At 36.2% G+C, this 14020-nt stretch overlaps 1 pseudogene across 1 annotated transcript; it reads right to left on the bottom strand.

Moving 5' to 3' along the window:
* Positions 1 to 1162: 1162 nt before the first annotated feature.
* On the bottom strand, positions 1163 to 2846 carry LOC105976249 (putative carotenoid cleavage dioxygenase 4, chloroplastic; annotated as a pseudogene). Its single transcript, XR_016031260.1, has 2 exons — positions 2092 to 2846; positions 1163 to 1541 (listed from the first exon to the last, which is right to left on the bottom strand). The product of XR_016031260.1 is annotated as a putative carotenoid cleavage dioxygenase 4, chloroplastic (transcript).
* Between the last annotated feature and the right edge of the window lie 11174 nt (positions 2847 to 14020).

Raw genomic sequence — 14020 nt, 5'->3', positions numbered from 1 at the left:
GATTTATAGCAAATATCAATTAAAAAAAAGAATTTATTAAGAAGTCAAAATTGAATGGAGGGGTTTTGGCAAATAGCCCCGTTTTTATAAGTCGAAAATTAATTTTTTCTTTTCCATTTTCCACGCATCAATGTTTTGTAGTATTCAATTAACTGGTACCAATTACATCGAAAATTAATATTTTGCTAGGTTTTCATGTAAAAATGATAAATGTGTTAGAGTTGATGTATATATAACAAAAAGTATAAGATCTTATACTTTTTATTGTATAAGACTTTAATTATTTTTATGTATTTATTTTGGATTAATAAGGAAGATTTTCCCTTATTGAAAACAGGTTGTTACAGAGAGCTATATTTCGTGCATATATAAGTCTCATAGTTAGTGGCGGAGCCAGGATTTGCTCTGAGGGTGGGCTAAATATTTACGGGGTTCGCGGGCAGTGCTCCCGATTTTTTTCTCCAGAACTATATATGCATAAAAATGCATCAAATAAAAAAAAAATATGTACATTTTAATTGAATTGTATAAATTAAACTGTATATTGTCTCAAACATAACTAGTGGAGCTCTTTATACTATATCACAAATTAGTTTGGATGGGCTATATTAAATTGAATTTGTATTAAAATAATGTATAAAACAATTAATGAAATTGAATTAGTATTAAACTAACATATAAAAATAAAGCGTTAGGGTGGGCTGGGGCCCACCCATGACAACACGTACCTACTCATTGTCCATAGCCCCAGTGAAGATCCATTGCACTTCAAATCAGAAAATCACATCTCCACAAGAAGGTTATACAAGGTTAATATATGGAGAAGGTATGTTCCCTCTTTATGGTTGTTCCCACAAATACGAACTTTTTGGCCATAAAAGAAGATCAGCGTTTGAGGAGAAGTCTTTAGAAGATCGCAAGGGAGTTCATCATTGAATGGAGTCAATTGAGTGCGGATTTAGGAGCTGGCTTGGTGAAGACAAAGAAGTTTGGTATAGTTTGCGAAAAACGGCGTAGTACATAAAGAGAGAGAAGTCGCCTTATATTATTTTACACATTAAAACTAAACTAGTGAAATTTTATTTTGCCAAGTCTTCATAAATATAGGGTATATTTGCAACATAGTGATTGTTTTGAACAGTAAAAAGAAAAAGAAAAAAAAACCCTAAGATAGAAATATTTAAACTTTGTTGAGGTCACCCTCCGTTATAAAGAGGCCATGGAAGCCACTCGGAATTCGACACGGTAGCTTAACAGCAGTAATGATGTCAAGAGTCGCGGACTTGGCATCCATCACTACAAATTTGGACTCTCCGTTATTCTTATCGGTTACAAACGCTACTAAATAACCGTCATCCTCCTCTACCGATGGATTGTTCGGTTCCTTTGATACAAAGAACGGTTCACCGCCACAACAGCCCGGTCCGTATAGGCGGCTTGCCACCACGCACTCGCCATGGCCATCTTTCTGGGTTAGTGATAGGTCTAGTTTCACTATCCCGTCTACGCTCTTCGGCCCTGTCATTGCTGCATATACATACCTGGACACATACATATCAACAAAAATATAGATACTATATTGTTTTTTTCAAACACTCTAAAAAACATTAAATACAAGTTGTCATAAATATGTATATGGGCTTATTGCATTTACCACCCCTGTGTCATAAAAAAATTAACAAAAACCCCCCATGTAATTATTTTTAGATAGCATACTCGACTCAGTTAACTTTTCTCCATTGACCAGTTGTAAATGGACCGATGTACCGTGTTTCCGCAAAAAAATTAGGGGACCAAATTGAAGTTTTGAAAAACTTAATAAAATAAGTCAGGGGACTGAATCTTAATTTTCTTAAAAACACATATTATGTAATTAATTATTTCATATTTTTGTAAGTACCAAATATTGCTTTATAAATATTCATAATATAATAAATTTAAAACAGAGAAAATGCAAAAAATAGTATAAAATTTATTAAAAAAAAAAAACAGAAAAAATAAAAAAGAAAAGATGTTAGGGGCTGTCATTTCACACAACAAAAATGAAGAAAAATGGGAGAACCCTTGCGCGAGTGAGACACACGAACACACCTGTTTTTCCTAGCAGCATATGATGGATTGATAACTCCAAAATCAAGAAATTTAGTGGACAAGGATTGCCTATGCACCGTGTGGGCGTTGACATCAATGGTGATCTTCTCCAATCTCAGTTGCGCCAAACCAATGCTCTCAAACAACTCCTCAACTTGTAAAGCATTCGAAACCACCGCCACGATGGTGGTGCCGCCGCCGCCTTCTTCTTCCCATGCATTCACACTGTGGAACATGTTCAACCCCAGCGCCTCTGTCCACCACATTCTGCTGTCGTCCTCCGCATATTTTCCGATCACCCCTACCCGAGGCACCTTTGCCCGATCGACCCCCACCGGCGGTCTCAAAACCGACAAAGGGTTCACCACGATCTGCGTGTCTACGAATACGCAGAAATTCTCCGTCACGGAAAAGTCGTGAATAATCGTGCACCCCTTCAAGGAGTGTACATGCACGTCCTTTTGCTTTCTCCCCTAGGGGTCGATTCTGAAAATCGTCAAGAACGGACGCGTAATGTTGTATCGGTAAGCGAACGTTTCTCCGGTTTTTACGTCGACATTCGGATGTTCTGTCATATCGAAGAATAATAACGGCCGGTTGTTGTTGTTGTTGTGAAAATCATGGCGGCCGAGGGTTACTATATCTCCGTTTTCCATCACTTTTATTTCGTACGGTAGATCACACTCGGACCTTTTTGTTAGAGGAATATAATATATATTCATTTTTGATTTAGTTTAGCCTTAATTAGGTGATTTGATTACATTCAATCAAGTCTTAATTAGTGATTTGATTAGTGATTTGATTAGATTCAATCAAGTCTTAATTAGTGATTTAATTAGGGATTTGATTAGGTGTAATTAGTTTGTTCCTTTCATTGTTTCTCTCTTGTGTGTATATAGATGTACAAGCACTCATTGATGAAATACAAAACACAATTCATCTTCTTCATTATGTATTTCATCATTTCTACATGGTATCAGTGAATCTTTGATTTTTTTTCTCCTCATTCTTCAAAATGTCTACCGACGATATTCTTCCTCCAAAGTCTTCTTCATCATCACCCACACCCATCATAACCGATTTATACACAATCCATCATTCCGATAGTCCTTCTACTATCCTTGTCACACCTTTGTTGACAGGAGATAATTACGGATCATGGAGTCGTGCAGTCACAATGGCACTTCGTGCCAAAAATAAGCTTGGTTTCGTTGATGGGTCACTCCCAATTCCGACAGAGAAATCTGACATTTCTAATTGGGAACGTTGTAACGATTTGGTAGGAAGTTGGATCCTTAATTCTGTTTCACCTGAGATCCGTCCAAGTATCTTGTATGCTGAAACTGCAGCACAAATTTGGACCGATCTCAAGGATCGTTTTTCTCAATCAAATGCTCCAAAAATTTATCAATTGAAACAGTCCATTTTCTGCCCTCAAACATGAAAGCACGTCTGTTTCATTGTATTTTACGCAACTCAAATCTCTATGGGATGAACTCAGTTCCATTATCCATATCACTCTTTGCATTTGTGGTAATGCTAAAAGCATTATTGACCAACAAAATCAAGATCGATCCATGAAATTTCTTCAAGGACTACATGATCGTTTTTCCGCTATTCGCAGCCAAATTCTCTTGATGGAACCATTTCCTTCCAATCAACGTATCTATAATTTGGTTCGTCAAGAAGAAAAGCAGCAAGAGATCAATATTCTCACAACTCCTACTGTTGATGCCGCTGCACTTCAAGCATCTAAACCTCCATTTCGTCCGTCGGGAAAACGTCAACGTCCATTTTGCGACCATTGCAACAAACATGGTCATACTTTTGCTACATGCTATCAACTTCATGGCTTTCTCGACAAACATGTGAAGAAATCCGTGCCACCACCATCCAACTCCACTCTTATGGCTAGTTCACTCACGGACGAACAATACAACAAGCTTCTCACACTTCTCGCCAAAGAAGAAACTAGTGGACCCTCAGTGCACTTAGCAGGTAAAAATCACACATTTTCGTCATTTTGTTGGATTATTGACTCCGGTGCTTCTAATCATATATGTACATCTCTCTCATTTTTTTCTTCATATTCCCCTATTCGTAAAAACATATATGTTCAATTGCCTGATGGCTCTCACGCGCCTGTGACTCACATAGGCACTGTCAAATGTTTTGGTACTTTCATTCTCACGAATGTTTTTTACATTCCATCGTTTAAATTAGTGATTTGATTAGTGATTTGATTAGATTCAATCAAGTCTTAATTAGTGATTTAATTAGGGATTTGATTATCATGATACATTCGCACCTGTGGCAAAACTAGCTATTGTACGTCTCCTACTCTCAATTGCTGCCATTAAAAGTTGGTCCATCCACCAACTTGATGTTAACGATGCATTTCTTCAATGAGATCTTAATGAAGAGGTTTATATGAAACTTTCCCCTGACTTCTCTCACAAAGGGGAGACTCGTGTATGTAAATTAAATAAATCAATCTATGGTCCTAAACAAGCATCTCGTCAATAGTTCTCCAAATTCTCAACCACTCTTATTAGTCGAGGCTTTCATCAATCAATTTCAGACTACAGTCTTTTTACATATATTCGTAATAAGACATCCATTTTTATACTCGTCTACGTTGATGATATTATCATTACAGGAAATAATGATGATGCTACTTCCGATATCAAAAAATTTCTTGCCAATTCTTTTTCCATAAAAGATCTTGGTAATCTTCGATACTTTTTGGGTATTGAAGTATCTCGTTCTAAACAAGGCATTTTTTTATGTCAACGCAAGTATACTCTAGACATCTTATCTGATTCCAGGATGACTGGTTCTCGTCCGTCTGATTTTTCAATGGAACCACATCTTCGTTTACGTCCACATGATGGGACTCCTCTTCCCGATCCATCAATCTATCGACGTCTCATAGGGCGTCTGCTATATCTCACAGTAACGCGACCTGACATTCAATATGCGGTAAATACTCTTAGTCAATTCATGCAAAATCCGCATTCTACTCATCTTGATGCTGCCAATCGAATCCTTCGTTATCTTAAAGGTACTATTGGTAAAGGTTTATTCCTTTCTGCATCTAGTTCTCTCACTCTAGTAGGATATGCCGACTCTGATTGGGCTGGTTGTCCTACCACTCGTCGGTCTACCACTGGTTATTTCACCATGTTAGGTTCTAGTCCTATTTCTTGGAAAACTAAGAAACAACCAACCGTTTCTCGTTCTTCTGCCGAAGCCGAATATCGTTCTCTCGGTGCACTTACGTGTGAGTTACAGTGGTTAAATATGTTCTAACGGATCTCGGTTTCAACCACTCTCAACCAAAACCAATTCATTGTGATAGCCAAGCTGCTATACACATTGCAGAAAATCCCGTCTTTCATGAACGCACCAAGCACATTGAGATTGATTGTCATTCTGTTCGAGAAAAAATTCAGGCAGGTCTCATTGCTCCCTCATACCTACGTTCAAGTGATCAACTGGCATATATATTTACGAAACCACTTGGCGGTGAAGCTTATCGACGATTAGTTAGCAAGTTGGGTGTTTTCAATATATCAATACCACTTCCAACTTGACGGGGGGTGTTAGAGGAATATAATATATATTCATTTTTGATTTAGTTTAGCCTTAATTAGGTGATTTGATTAGATTCAATCAAGTCTTAATTAGAGATTTGATTAGTGATTTGATTAGATTAAATCACGTCTTAATTAGTGATTTAATAAGGGATTTGATTAGGTGTAATTAGTTTCTTCCTTTTATTGTTTCTCTCTTGTGTATATAAATGTACAAGCACTCATTGATGAAATACAAGTAGGGATGGCAACGGGTCGGTTCTGGGCCGGGTTTGCCTAAACCCAAGACCCGACCCGCGAAAAATATATAAACCCAAGACCCGCCCCAACCCGTTTTAGCTAAAACCCAGACCCGCCCTAACCCAGACCCTAACAAAACGGTTCTGACCCGCCAGACCCGCCAGACCCGCTAACATAAAAAAAGTTTAATATTTCTTAACTTTCATAACATTTTGCTTGTATATTTTTACGAAATAATCTCAATACTAAAATACAATATTTTAAAAAATCTCTACAAGTGATATAACATGAACAATACAATTACAATTAATTATATTTAACTTCGATAATAAGTAAAATTCAAAATGCAAGACAATTAGCGGTGGTCGACAAGTGATAAACATTAATCATGAGAAATGAGATTCGATAAATAAAATAGTGAAAATAGGTAAATGACAATAAACCAGATGGAAATTGATATTTTTTGATAAATGAAATCCGAAATATATATATATATATATATATATATATATATATATATATATATATATATATATATATATATATATATATATATATATATATATATATATATATATATATATATATATATATATATATATATACATATATATATATATACGGGTCGGTTCTGGTTCGGTTCCAATAAGACCCGTAACCCGACCCAGAACCATCCGGTTCTAGAAACTTAAACTCATTACCCGACCCAGAACCATTTAGCTAACCCAGACCCGCCCCAAACGGGTCGGTTCCGGGTCCAAGACCCGCCAAACCCGTACCCATTGCCATCCCTAAATACAAGATATAATTCATTTTCTTCATTATGTGTTTCATCATTTCTACACTTTCTTTTACAATATCTTATATTTTATTTATATAACAATTATGTTAATAAAAAAAATTAATTGTTGTATATGTTTTCATAATACTTATTATTTATTTTTATTTTAAAAAAGGTGATCGTTATAATAAATTAGTGGCCACTTGGCCTTTTCTCACCTTATACGAAAATATATTATAATGTACATAAATAAGAGGTTAAATTCTACTTTCCTTCCTTATACTTTGGCTCAATATCACTTTACTCCATTCTACTCTTAATTGTATCGATTTGCCCCCTATTACTTTGGCTCGATACTTCTTTAACACCTTCTTCTTTCAATTGCATCAATTTGTCCCTTTGTCAGTGACTCTGGCAAGGGAAAACAACTTTGCATCACCTCCAGGTACCACCTCTATAACATCCTCTTTAACTTTTCATGAAATGCATTCTACCTCATCACAGCCTAACCCCTCTGTACAAAATGAGATTGCACCATCGTCGTCAAATTTAAATGAAACAACCACCCAAAATCCCGTTTTGAACCCACCACCTCAACACATCACTCGAGGCCACTCAATGACTACTCGGTCAAAGAATAACATCCATAAGCCGAAACAAATACACTTAACAACCAAACACCCCATTCCCAATACCATTGAACCAACTAGTGTGGGACAAGCTCTTCGTGAACCACATTGGAGAACAGCCATGTCAGACGAACTCACTGCTCTTATGCGACACGGTACATGGGAACTAGTTCCACCTCCAAGCAACTGTAAACCAGTGGGGTGCAAATGGGTCTTTCGAATCAAGAGAAAATCAGATGGGTCTATAGACCGTTTTAAAGCACGTCTTGTTGCAAAAGGATACAACCAACGATATGGACTAGACTATCACGAAACATTTAGTCCTATCGTGAAACCTGCTACTATTCGAACTGTTTTAACAATTGCTGTGATGCAGGGATGGCCCTTGAGGCAACTTGATGTTAATAATGCTTTTTTGCATGGAAAGCTCAGTGAAACAGTTTATATGGTTCAGCCTCCAGGATTCAAAGATTCCTCTAATCCTAACCATGTATGCAAGTTAAAAAAAGCGATCTATGGCCTAAAACAGGCTCCTCGAGCTTGGTACTCGGCACTCAAAATGACAATACTCCGTCTTGGATTTAAAAATTCAAAGGCAGACTCGTCATTATTTATATACCAAAAAGATTCCGTCTTGTGCTATCTACTGGTTTATGTGGATGATTTGGTAATAACTGGTAACAATATACATTTTGTATCTCGCGCTATTGATCATCTTGGTGCTCAGTTCTCTTTAAAAGATATGGGTCCGCTTCACTTTTTCTTAGGCATGGAAGTCGTTCCTACAAAATCAGGGCTCTTTCTCTCTCAGCATAAATATATTCGGGATCTTCTTTCAAAAACGAATATGACTGGTGCAAAGGAAGTCACTACTCCGTTGTCTGCAAGCATGGTTCTAAAGTTAGTTGATGGCACCGCATCCTTCGATAGTACTGATTTTCGAAAGGTTATTGGAGGACTTCAGTATTTATCTCTTACACGTCCCGATATTTCATTTGCCGTCAATAAGTTATCACAATTCATGCATAAGCCTACAGTTACTCATTGGGCAGCTGCCAAAAGACTCATCAGGTACTTAAAACGCACCATCTTTCACGGTATTCATATCAAGAAAGATTCCGGATTTAAACTCACCACATATTCGGATGCTGATTGGGCGGGCAATCTTGATGATCGAACATCCACCTCAGCATATATAAGCTTTCTTGGATCGACTCCCATCTCTTGGAGTTCTAAGAAACAAAGAGCTGTTGCAAGATCTTCGACCGAAGCCGAATATAGATCCCTTGCTAATGCTGCATCTGAAACCGTATGGTTGTTATCCTTATTCAAGGAACTGGGGCTACCAATGAAAGGCTCGCCGACATTGTTATGTGATAATTTGGGTGCAACACATCTTTGTTTTAATCCTATACTACACTCGAGGATGAAACATATTCAAATTGATCTACACTTCGTTCGAGATATGGTTCAAAAGAACATTCTAAATGTTCAACATGTCAATACTCAAGATCAACTTGCAGATTTATTGACAAAACCTTTATCACGACAACGCATGGACACTCTCAAGATCAAGATTGGATTAGCCGATGGCACATCCATCTTGCGGGGGCGTATCAGAGAAGATTCCATAAATCATGGAGCAAAGTCTGCTAGCTGAAAATCAGCTTGTAAATATTTTTGTAATAGTAAATCTTGTGGTTAATGGTAGGCATGATTTTAGAAATCTTCACCAAAAATAATAGCTTGTAGACTTGTATATATATTCTGATTCAAATGAAGAAGAACGTGCGCAGAAATATTATTCTTCAATAGCAATAAAAATCTTTGTCTCATTAGCATCTAAATTCCATCATGGTATCAGTAGAGCCTGTCTCTACCGAGAACTCGATTCCCCAGGGGACCAATAACCCGATCACCACTCCACCATCTCCAACAGATATTCCTCTTATTGCTCTCAACATTACTTCCCAGATAAACGAAAAACTTACACCCTCTACATTTCCTCAATGGCGTGCTCAGTTTGAAGCATTGCTAATTGGCTACAATCTCCTCGATTACGTTACTGGAGATAAGCAATGTCCTCAACCAAATCCTACTTCCACATATGACCCCCAACGAATCCACTGGATAAGGCAAGATAAACTTATCCTCAGTGCCATTTTGGCATCAACAACCACTACCATCACGCCATTCATCTCCATTTCCAAAACCTCTCAAGAGGCATGGAAAAAATTGCATACACTGTATGCGAGCAAGTCTCGAACTAGAGCTATGCAACTTAAGGAGGAACTTACCTTGATAAAAAAGGGAAATCATACAGTCCAAGAATATTTACATACTGCCAAGTCTCTCGCAGATGAAATATCTCTTATTGATCATCCAATTTCTGAGGATGATCTTACCCTTTATATTCTAAATGGTTTGGGCGCTGACTTTCGTGAAATTGCAGCCCCCATTCGTGCACGAGAGCATCCACTATCATTTGAGGAGTTACATGACCTGCTTGTAGGTCATGATGCTTATCTACGCCGTCTTGAAGCCAACTCTCAGCGGTTAGTCGCCACCGCCAACTACACAAATCGACGATCAAGCCCTGGTTTTGTCCCTAAAGATCAATCTTCTAGAGGCTTCCCGAAACAAGCTCCTTTGGATCGTCGAACCGGTGCTTCAACAAATTCCAACTCCTTCCATCAGTACCGGAACACTAACGGACCACGGGATAATAGGAAGAACAAGCCAAATGTCCAACGTCGATACACACCAAAATGTCAATTTTGTGAAGAGTTAGGCCATACTGCAAAATATTGTCCTCGTCTCCAAGGCGCTTCACCAACAGTCAACTATGCCTCTACATCGTCACCAGCCCAAGACACCAAATGGCTTATTGATTCAGGAGCCTCCCACAATATCACTGGTGATCTTGCTAATTTGTCCATCCACTCTGAGTATGACGGTACTGATGAGGTTGTTATCGGTGATGGTTCAGGTTTGCAAGTCTCTCATATTGGTTCAATGGTTCTTCACTCACCCGCACGCACCTTTCGTTTAAATGATACTCTTTGTGTTCCTAATATACGAAAGAATCTTATATCAGTTCATCATTTTACTTCCCAAAATCATGTGTTTGTTGAATTTCACCCTTTTTTCTTTCTTGTAAAGGATCAGAACACGGGGGTGGTTCTACTCAAAGGTGCATGTGAAGATGGTGTTTACACCTTTCCAGGGTCAGTGGTCAAATCTACTCATAAGAAGGTTGCGAATGTGCATGAAAGGACTTCAATGGATGGGTGGCATAAACGTCTAGGACATCCATCTCCTAAAATTGTTCGTCACCTTGTTAAATCTCTTTCTCTTCCATCAATAAAAGAAAATAATTTTCATCTTTGCCCCTCTTGTTCTATTAATAAAGCTCATAAACAGCCATTTCGACAAAATAGTCTTCAAAGTCATACTCCTCTTGATTTAATTTATACCGATGTTTGGGGACCATCCAATTCTCTCGGAATCGATGGATCACGTTATTATCTTATTTTTGTCGATCATTTCACTAGATATATTTGGTTTTATCCTATGGAGACAAAATCTGGAGTCAGCACCATATTCCCCCAATTCAAAAATATTGTCGAAACCAGATTTCAATCCAAAATTAAAACCATTTACTCAGATAATGGTGGAGAATTTGTGGCTTTAAAAAAATATTTCTCTCTTAATGGAATAAGCCACTTCACAACTGCTCCACATACACCGCAACAAAATGGTGTTGTTGAGCGTCGTCACCGTCATTTAGTCGAAACAGGCCTTACTCTATTACATGATGCCTCTCTATCCTTGAAATACTGGCCTCATGCCTTTTCCGCTGCAGTTGACCTTATTAACCGGCAACCAACTCCTGTTCTTCAAAATAAATCACCTTTCGAAGCATTATTTAAACAAAAACCAAATTATTTGAAATTAAAAAAATTTGGCTGTTTATGCTTCCCGTTCACTCGGCCTTACAACACAAATAAACTACAACCCAAAGCCGTTCCATGTTTATTCTTGGGGTACTCTCTATCTCAAAATGCTTACAAATGCTTTGATCCATCAAATAAAAAAACATGGTATCAGAGCCAGGCCAAATGAAAGGTCCTGAGTTCGAATCCCACCGCCACCCAATTCAAATATTTCAAGTGCAAGGCTTCAAATGTAATTCGCCTGCACTTGAGGGGGCGTGTTGGAGATATTAATACTAAATGTACATTTCACTAAAAGCTTAAGCTTTTGGTTGAGATGGTCATTCAACATCTTTTACCCCCTTCTATTCTCAATTGCATCGATTTGCCCCCTTGTACTTAAAAAATTGCCTTATTGTGGACATCGCCGTTAGTTTTCAAACATTTGACCTTAACACCGTACCGTTTGATCTAAGTTTGAAAATTACTAAAAAGTCACCCCTCCCAATTTAAAAAAAATAAAAAAACAAAAAACCAAAAAATAAAATAATAAAAAATTCAAGACAACGAGAAAAACATAGTCCACGACGCTAGTCACAATTTATTTTTTTCATTTTTCTTAATAATTATTTAACTGGGAGGGGTGTTTTTTTTTTTTGTAATTTTCAAACTTAGATTGAACGGTGTTAAGGTCAAAGGCGTGAAAACTAACGGCGAGGGCCCCATTGAGACAATTTTTCAAGTAAGGGGGGGAGGGAGGCAAATCGATGCAATTGAGAGTAGAATGGGGTAAAGTGATATGGAGTCAAAGTAGAAGGGGGAAAATGGAATTTACCCTAAATAAAATATACATGTGTACGTGCGTTTCCAATAACAAATTGGGTAATGTATTGAAAACACCCTGAACTTAAGCTAAAGATGAAAAACACCCCCACCTATTCGAAATTACCAAAAAACCCCTGAGGTTTGTTTCCGTCTTACACCAACCCTTTACAGTTTGACTTTTCACGAATTTGTTTTGATTCTAGAGAATAGTCTTTCTTACACAATTTCAAATAGTTTCACTTATTTTCCATCTATTTAATATAAGGTATAATAGGCTATAAGCATTTTATGTGAAAAAACTCGATCACTAGATAATCAGAGGGTTTTTTTTGTTATTACGGATAGGTAGGGTTATTTTTCGTTACTTAGCTTAAGTTAATGGTCGTCATTGTAATTTCCCTTAAAAATTCGTTGGGAAAGAAGAAGCGTGAATCACCCACAGATAACATTCACAGGTGTACCGTTGACTTTCAATCTAAAAAATATATATATAATATATTTTTTACAAATAAACCCATCAATGGGTACTTCTTTATAAAGAGATCTAGATAAAAAACTCTTTTACCAATAAGTCCATACGTGGTCCAGATTTTTGTAAAGAACTAAAATAACTCCTCATACTTTAATATGCTCAAATTTCATCATTAACTTTATTTAACCTCAATTTGACCCCAAATTTCACAAATTATTCAATTTTGACCAAAAACTTTTTATTTTTCAAAAATAAATTTTTTTTCAAAAACTTTTTTTTTCAACGCCGGTCTCCGGCGTTGACTTTTCATTTTTTTTCTTCCGGATTTTTCAACGGTTTCCGGCGTTGACTTTTTCGATTTTTTTTTCTTCTTTCCTTTCTTTCTATAACCTTTTGTTTTTCGTTTAAACAACAATATTGTTGTGATTGATAGTAATATTAACTATATAACTGTTAAACACAGTAAAATTAAACTAAATTACAGTTTAACACAGTAATATTACTATATTAATCTCTAGCACAATACTATTAACACAACAAAACTCATTATTATTGTGTAATAGAGTAATATTACTATGTTGACCGTTCAACAAATGTAAACATAATAAAAAACCAAAAGAATTAATATTACTGTGAGTGACAGTAATATTACTATAACAACAGTAATATTACCGTCAACCACAGTAGTATTACAATAATAGACAATAATATTATTACGCTACTCCATGAATAACACAAACAAACAAAAAATCCAAACAAAATAATAATATTGATGTGGTTGACAACATTATTACTATAACAACAGTATTATTACCGTCAACCACAGTAATATAATTGTGTTTAAAGTAATATTACAAAAATAGACAGTAATATTATTACGTTACTCCGTGAATAACTCAAACAAAACAAAAAACCCAAAAAATAATAATATTGATGTTGTTGACAATATTATTTGTTATAGTTATTTTACTGTCAACGATAGTAATATAATTACGTTGACTTGTCAATAAATCAAACAAAATAAAGAAAAAACAACAAAAAATAAAAATATAATAATATTACATTAATTTACTGTCAACGGCAGCACAATTACATAAATTTATTGTCAACGGCAGTACAATTACGTTAATTAACTGTCATTGAAAGTATAATTACGTTAATTTACTGGTAGTGACAACACAATTACGGTCAACGTTTAGCGGCGGACGTAAAAAAAAAAAAAAAAAAAAAAAAAAAAAAAAAAAAAAAACAACCAAACAAAAAAAAACTAAAAAAACACTAAACAAAGTCAATGCCGGAGACCGCCATAAAACCGGCGAAAAAATCCAGAAAAAAAGAAAAGAAAAAAGAAAAAAGCAAAAAAAAAAAAAATTTCAACGCCAGAATCTGGCGGCAAAAAAAAAAAATTTGAAAAAAAAAATTTTGGGTGAAAATTGAATAATTTGTGAAAT

Source organism: Erythranthe guttata, chromosome 5 (assembly GCF_056151865.1).
Source record: "Erythranthe guttata isolate IM_541 chromosome 5, IM_541, whole genome shotgun sequence".
Lineage (NCBI taxonomy): Eukaryota > Viridiplantae > Streptophyta > Magnoliopsida > Lamiales > Phrymaceae > Erythranthe > Erythranthe guttata.
This window is presented reverse-complemented; position numbering and strand designations above follow the sequence as displayed.